At 40.9% G+C, this 8,650-nt stretch overlaps 1 protein-coding gene across 1 annotated transcript in view; it reads right to left on the reverse strand.

The window, feature by feature from the left end:
- Positions 1–8,650, reverse strand: part of LOC122787991 (homologous-pairing protein 2 homolog) — a 121,148-nt gene that overhangs the window by 54,408 nt on the left and 58,090 nt on the right. The gene's annotated exons all lie outside the window — the stretch shown is intronic.

An 8,650-nucleotide genomic window follows, 5' to 3' on the forward strand; every position in this document is an offset into this window, starting at 1 on the left:
TTTTGCCAGTTGTAGCACAACATGGGTTATATATTTAGCCACATGCCAGTGTCAGGCATTTTATGTGGGTCAAACATCCAGATCCCTTCGAACACGTATGACTGAACATAAGAGTGACATTAGGAACAAAAGAGACACAAATGCCCTCTATAGACACACCATTAAACATTCAAATGCACAATTCAAATTTATGGTTATTGATAAAATTGTGGGTGATCGTAGTCATCAGCAAGGTTGGCACTCAATTCTAAATAAAAAGGAACAATATTGGATTATCAATCTTGGGGCACTTTTTCCACCTGGTTTGAATGACCACTTATAACAATATTTTCATATTCATTGACATGTTTCTTGATATATATAGTATATAAGTATATGTACTCATCCCTCATTAGACCCATTATAGAATACAACGCCTCATTTGGTATGTACCTCTCAAAGCATCTGCAACAACTGGAAAGGCCTCAGAAATACCTCACTAAAAGAATCACAGGCCTAAAGCAGATGCCCTACGCTGACCGCCTTAAAAAACTCCAGCTATACTCTGTCGCATATCGTCTACTCAGAGGCGATCTCTGCTTAACATACAAGGCCATGTCAAACCCAGAGCTGTTGGACATGCTACGCTTAAAGAAATCCCAATCCCTCAGAGCTACACGCTCCAGGGATCTAAACCTTGTCATCACAATAAACAAAACATGCTGGAGGGATAGGTTCCTGACCCAGAGACTCCCCAGACTCTGGAATAGATTGCCCATACATGTCAAGCAGAGTGCCTCTTTGGACCTCTTCAAGAGGAACCTTGACGATTGGATGGGAGAAAGGAAATTCCCCCCAGGGATCACGTCAGTCGCCCTGCTAGACAGGGGTCCAGGAAAGTAAATAATGTGGGAAGAAATAGCCAGGGAATTGTTATGGCTAGGCTTGTATAGGCTCTAGGGCTGATAGCCTAGTACCAACCTATGAACCTATGTTGTTTTCTTATAGCTTTATAGGCATTTTGTTTTTCCAGTATTCATAACTGAATAATAGTGTAGCCTTTTTGACTAGTATTACTCAATTTCTACCTAAGCGCTGAGATGTTATTATTATTATTTCATTTATATTAGTATGGGACTTTATTGTCCACTTATGTCCTTTCTAATTACCATTAGGCAATATTGGGGCTTAATTTTTCAATATATACAGTGGTTAATTAGTATTAGAATAATTTTTCATTATCTCTAAATAGAGGTACTGACCACATATTACTTTACACTCTTGTTTTGAATTATTTTGATTTTCAATGTGTTCATACATCCTAACCACTAGGTTGGGCTATACCAATGCTTTGTCGTATAGCACGGAGGACTATAAATGTAACTAGTTCAAGTTCATTGCTTTATTCATCTGTTTACCATTGATAAAGGCTGTGAGGTCGAAACCGGTCTGGTTTAATAATTCCTGATATGTATTATCGACAATAAAGGATTTGTATCTGGTTCTACCATCGCTTTATGCTGGTCGTTTGTGGTTTACTAGTGCATGGAAACCTGACTAAGGCAGACCTGATTGCAGCCTTGGCTACAGCTGCATCAGAAAATAGCAACCAGGAGGACAATCAAACTGGCAGTGGAAATATAACTCCCTTGGAGAATGGACAGCTTAACCTTTCTGCAATGGACTTAAAAATCCAGCTGGAGCTAAGGAGACTTGAGTTGGAGGCCAGGCATGTGGAATTAGAAGTGAATGAGAGACTGTGATATTTGCAGGCTGAAGAGAATGAGAAACTGTTATGTCTGCAAGATGAGGAACAAGAGCAACAGACGCAGCATGAGAAGGAGATGCTGACTCTTTGCCAGAGTCATGGAGGTAATGGGGAAGGGAGTAACTGGATCCCAGAAGCACAAAAGGTCAGTAAATTTCTTCCACAGTTTAAAGAGTGGGATAATTTTGATAGTTTCATTCACATGTTTGAGAGGGTTTATAAACAGTATGAAGTTGACCAAGGGCTCTGGGTATGGTTCCTAACCCCCTTACTCCATGGTAAAGCTGTAATTGCATTAACTAAAATGTCTGTTATTGCATGTTTTGATTATACTGCTGTAACTGTTTAAGCTAACACCTGAAATGTATAGGAAAAAGTTTCATGAACATAGACAGAAGGCAGATGAAAGTGTGTGTGAATGTGTTGCTGAATTGAGCACTTATTTCCATAGGTGGGTGAGTGGATGTCAGGTCACCACTTTTGAAGGGCTGGCAGACCTTTTGGTGAGGGAACAAGCCCTTAGAACTTTGCATACAGGTGTCCACAGAGGCAAGGTGGGGAACCAAAGGTGAGGGAGCCAGTAAGTGGGAAATACAAAATGCCAATAGTAGGTTGTCTTGAGACAACAGGGGTACTAAACTACCATTCTGCAGATGTCCTGAGAGGGAAGGATTTGGATGAGGCAGTACCATGTGCTTATCCAGTTACACGCAGTGAGGCTAAGAGACAAGTATGTAGGTCTGGTAGTCAGGGAGAGACCCAGACAGACTGCATACTTGCAGCCAGGACTGGTGATACACAGTTACACACAGTGAAGCTAAGAGACAAGCATGTGGGTCTGGTTGCCTGGGAGAAACCCAGACAGACTGCATACTTGCAGCCAGGACTGGTGAGGTGGTTACTTCAGGGAGGGAGCTACTCTGTAGCAGTGAGACTGAAGGTGAGCCACAGCTGCTTGTGGGTACTGATGTTCCCTTGGACTGAGTGACTGCAAAGGTAGAGGTGAGTAGTAGTACCCAGGCTGACAGTGAGGCACCACTGTCAGAGGATGCCAGACTTCTTGTGGAAGGGGAGGTGGGAAGGGTTACAAGGAGAGAATTGAGACAGGCTCAGCTCTCAGACCCTACATTGCAAGGCCTGAGGCACATAATCACCGGAACCATAGAGTAAGGGGGAGGGAGCACCCCCCCCCAACTTTTACAGCTGCAAGACCATTAAGTTTTCTTTAAGGAGGACCCATGCGTGTAACGCACACTAACATGAATTTAAACAAAAGTGCATGGAAAATTCACCCATGGTAAGAAGTGATCCATTTTACTTAGCTATTAGCTATGAAGGCTCGCATTTTACTTAGGGAAGAAGTGCTCCGTTTTACCTGGATATTAGCTATGAAGGCTCCCGTTTTACTTTGGTGAGAAGTGCTTCCTTTTACTTAGCTGTGAAGGCTCTGTTTTACTTGGCTATGAAGGCTCCGTGTGTGTGTGTGTGTGTGTGTGTGTGTGTGTGTGTGTGTGTGTGTGTGTGTGTGTGTGTGTGTGTGTGTATGCTTGTGTATGCGTGCTTGTGTTTGAATGTGTTATAATATTTGCCCTCAAACTCTAGACGATAAACCTGATTACAGCCATAGAATTTTAAACAGACTATGCCAAAATACAATAAATATCAGATAGTAGCAATAATATATGCCAGTAGTTATGAGAACAGACAAGTATAATGGCAGATCTCTAGTATTTCATCATATAACACTAGACATTGTCATTTTAAACTGCTGGAATCAAAATGTATCCAATTAAAAAAGCTGTTAGCACGGGACGCTGGTGGCTACATGCAACTTACCAGAAGAAGGTACCTAAAACAAATTAGGAGAGAAGTATTCCCTAAACCAACAGCATTACCAAAATACATCAATTAATTATTTTAATAACAATTCAAGCCTAGAACATTCAGAAAAGCTTGCAGTTCAATAATACTTATATGAACCTTCAGTTATTGTTTAGACAATTCAAGCATTCACATACAGAAAAGAAGCTAGCCAATGAACTCTCTGACATTTCACAAACGCTGTTAATACAAACTCAGTTAGGATGTCACAATTCCAAACAGACTAGTGATGCAATAAAAACACAAAAATATCGCAACCACTGTTATTTAAATATAAAGGTAGCTTGTCACAATTCTTGAGTAAAATACTATACTGTTGGCAGTGCAACAATATCACAGACTAGTAAAGTCTCCCACATATGAGTACTGGTTCAGTATTTTAGTTCACAGCAGTACGATAAGTAATTTCAACAGATTTGCAGGGACTATATCTTGTTTTAAAACCTAACAGAAAACCAAGTATGCCAGATCATTGAGCTAGAGCCCCTGTGGTAGCAAAAAAAACCTCTATGGTGGGTGGTGGCATTTAAACCAAACACAGTTCGAGGCATGAAATTAAAACTTCTGTTGCCCATGAAGGAAAGTATGTTTCCCGTACAGCTCTTTTTCAGGTAAGGAGATGTATGCTACTGCTTCGGAGATGTTATTAATACTGCTGGCTGGGGGGATTGTATTTGATGTATGCTGCTGGCTGGGGGGTTTGTGTTTGCTATATGCTGCTCTGCTGGCTGGGGGGATTGTGTTTGATATATGCTGCTCTGCTGGCTGGGGGGATTTTCTTTGATATGTGCTGCTGGCTGGGGGGATTGAATTTGATATATTCTGCTCTGCTGGCTAGGGGTATTCTATTTGATATATGCTGCTGGCTGGGGGAATTCTATTTGATATATGCTGCTCTGCTGGCTGGTTGGATTGTATTTGATATATGCTGCTGGCTGGGGGATTGTGTTTGATATATGCTGCTGGCTGGGGGATTGTATTTGATATATGCTGCTGGCTGGGGGATTGTATTTGATATATGCTGCTGGCTGTGGGGATTGTGTTTGATATATGCTGCTGGCTGGGGGATTGTATTTGCAATGCTGCTGGCTGGGATTGTGTTTGATATATACTGCTGGCTTGGGGGATTGTACATGGTATATGCTGCTGGCTCGGGGGATTGTATATGATATATGCTGCTGGCTGGGCGGATTGTGTTTGATATATGCTGCTGGCTGGGGATTGTATTTGGTATATGCTGCTGGCTGGGATTGTATTTGATATATGCCGCACTGTTGGCTAGGGGGATTTTGTTTGATATATGCTACTGGCTGAGGGGATTGTAGTTGATAGATGCTGCTGGCTGGGCGGATTATATTTGATATATGCTGCTGGCTATGGGGATTGTATATGTTATATGCTTTTGGCTGGGGATTGTGTTTGATATATGCTGCTGGCTGGGGGATTGTGTTTGATATATGCTGCTCTGCTGGCTGAGGGGTTGTATATAATATATGGTGCTGGCTGGGGGGATTGTATTTGATATATGCTGCTGGCTGGGGGGATTTTATTTATATATGCTGCTCTGCTGGCTAGGGGATTGTGCTTGACATATGCTGGCTAGGGGATTGTGGTGTGTGTGTGTGTGTGTGGGGGATTGTGGTGTGTGGGGAATTGTGGTGTGGGGGTTGTGGTGTGTGTGGGGGATTGTGGTGTGTGGGGATTGTGTGTGTGTGTGTGTGTGTGTGGTGTATGTGTGTGTGTGTGTGGGTGGATTGTGGTGTGTGTGTGTGTGTGTGTGTGTGTGTGTGTGCGTCTGTGCGTGTGTGTGTGTGTGGGGTTGTGGTGTGTGTGTGTGTGTGTGGGGTTGTGGTGTGTGTGTGTGTGTGTGTGTGTGTGTGTGTGTGTGTGTGTGTGTGTGTGTGTGTGTGTGTGTGTGTGCGTGTGTGACTGAAAATGCCCCAGTTAGGTATAACTGGCGGTTATTGTTACTCAGGCTCAAACCCTGCACCTTTGGTACAAGAAACAAGAGCCTGAATTCTCTACCCATACCACCACTTGTGATTCAAGAAGTTAAGTGAGGATTTTACAAGGAGCTGAGAACTTCGGGGGAAGAGAAGTTTAGTGCTGCTTATGCCAAGTCTGCTTGCATTGTTAGTAGCACAACAGGTAGCATGCGTGCTTTTGATGCAGAAGGTTGTGGGTTCTACTCCCAACGTATGCAGATGGATCACTGATACTGTACTGTGTTGTACTTTAAAGACAGTGAATGCTGCAGTCTTGTAATGTCCTCCTCTGAGTTACCAAGTAACTATGAACCTATTATCAGTTTGCTCCATTCCTTATTGCAATATTACTAGCGTATCATTTTTTAATGTAACATAGGCAATGTGTGCTCTTAAGGGAAATTGCACTTTACTGTGTGTATTTGTTATCCTTTCCTCATATATGAGACACCCTCTCTGGTGTTGGTGGTGAGGATTGAGGCTCCTTGATTGCTGGGCCAGGGCACGGGTGTCACAAGGGGTAATATGAATGAGTTGAATGTTTTTAGCAAATTTGAATAGATGAGCAGAGTTTTTAGAATTTTCCAGCAGCATAAGTGATTCCTCGATTATTTTTAGTTATAAAAGTACATAAAAACAACAGTCAATTGTCCACTGAAATTAGTTATAAAAACTCAACAAGCATCTCCTTGTTGCACTATCAGGGTATGCATCCTAAACATCACAAAGTGGGAGTGATTAAATCTAGGTTTATGAGAGTTAAAAAGTTTAATCAGAGTGGTTAATTAAGTTTTGGAATTATAAACACAGTTACAGATAGATTTATGGAGAAGGCATATCCTGAAGAATTGTTTTTCTTTTTTTCCCGGTTAGGGGTCGCCACAGCGGACCTCCGGTCTGCTAATGATTGGCAGTCGATTTTTATGGTGCCAAGGCGCCAGCTTGATGCCCAACCTTCAACGAAGGCATGCCCATTCACGCATGTCTTTTGAATGCCACTCGACCGCAGGGAGGACATGCAGACTCCACACAGAAGGTGCTCCAGCCGAGAATCGAATGGGAGAACCTCTTGCTCTGAGTTGACAATGCTACCGCTGCACCACTGCGGCTTTATATCCTGAAGAATTAATAAACAAAATTGTAGTGTATTCACAAGTTAGAAGTGAACACAATGACACACACAAGTGGAAATAGGCCATGAGTCTTACTTTTAACTGGAGATTGTTTCAAACAAGTGAGGAAGTTTTCAAAATTTTAAGTGAAAGACCAAACTTCATCAATAAGAGGGGGGTTAATATTAAAAACATGTTAGGAAACAAAAGTAAAGGGGTAATATTAACCCTGGGAAAGGTATTATTTTTAACTGCTACTATTATTCTGTTTGTAGATACATTAACAATGGACCTAATTTTTTTTGTGTGAAAATTTATAAAATGTGTTCCCCAGGGGGTTTTACATGAAGTGCTCATTATGTTGTATAATTTTCTACCTGCATAGCATGCACTAGATTTTACATAGGGAATACAGTGCGAACATTAAGGGAAAGAACTGTTAAACACAATAGAGCAATAAAGACTTTTTAAATGCTTTTTCTATAAAACAGTACTGTACGCAAGGATTTTAAAACGTTTATATTTTTACTGTATTAGATTTTGCAGAGGTTCAAGAAAGAGAAAGAAGTAGATGTAATTATATGGAGCATTAAGAATACAAGTGGTAGGTTATATTAAACTCCACAGTGGGTTTTGGAATGAATGCTTCTGTTAATTTTTAAAGTAATTTAAAGCAACTGCGGGTGTATCAGGTAAAGGGCATGTGATTTATAATCAGCCAATAATTTTTTTCTCTGATTTGGTATTTAAAGTTTAATTATTTTGAACTTTACACAGTCTGTTGAAGTGTCAGCCCTAGTGACATCTTAAACAAAGAAAGCATATTCTGTTTCGCTATTTTTTTTTTTAATAAAGTGCTCAGTGGTGATTTATCGTACAATGCATCCTCACTTTTTTCCATCTGAGCTGTAGCCTGTTTTTTGGTGACATTTTCTTTTGTATTTTAGAAGTTCTGTAGTTGTTGGGAGGTATTCTGCTGTGTGGGGAGGGGTGGAAGGAGACAGAGGAACTAGTCAGGTAGTTCAGAGAAGTGGCATTACCATGTGTCATGAAGGAAGGATTTTGCATTCTGTTTGAAGCTTTTTGTTACATTCATTTGGGGGAGGGAAACAGAGATAGTTTCACTTTTGTCATTTGGCAAGCATATAGTCAGCCCCCATGAGAGTTGTATGAGGGAGTCACATTTACCAGGCATTTTTCAGATGAACGGAGTGTATGAGAAGACATATACTAGTGTAGAAGACTGCTGAGGGAGGGACAGATTTGTGACTCATGGAGGATTTTTTGTTCTGTTTCTATTTGGTTGAGTTTGTGGAGGTTAGGGCAGGCGACCCAGCTTAGCCATAGGAGAGCTACACAGTGGTGGGTTCTGCTAGGAAAGCTGGTGGCAAGCTATGCAACCTTGTTGTAGGATTGCTTATATTTTGTGAGTTGTGTTGACTGTAAGTTGATGAGGATTGTTGAAGTGCATTACACAGGAGGTATATGATAGGCAGCAACAGCAGCCTTCTGTGCTTAATCAGACAAACATTTCTGGAACGATAAAGAATGCATAACATTTTTAACTGCTCTATACAAACACAGTATGGTATATAAAGATTTTAAAAGTTTTATTGTTAGTGAATTAGATTTTGTAGAAGTTCAAGAAAGACAAGGAGGCAGAGGTGATTATTTGGAGTATTTAGAAAACAAGTGGTAGGTTATGTAAAACTCCACAGTGGGGTTTAGAGTTAATGTGTCTTTCAATTTTAAATGTCATTCAAAGCACCTGAGAGGGTATCAGGTATAGGATACATGATTTATAATCAGCCAATAGAATTGTTTTCTGCCTTAATATTTAAATTTGGTCAGTTTAAATTTTACATAGTCTGATGAAGTCTCAGTCCTGGTGGCATCTTTAGAGATGAAAGCACTGTCTTGTTTTT

The sequence above is a fragment of the Protopterus annectens genome, chromosome 13.part0 (genome assembly GCF_019279795.1).
Source record: "Protopterus annectens isolate FY-2018-M chromosome 13.part0, PAN1.0, whole genome shotgun sequence".
Lineage (NCBI taxonomy): Eukaryota > Metazoa > Chordata > Ceratodontiformes > Protopteridae > Protopterus > Protopterus annectens.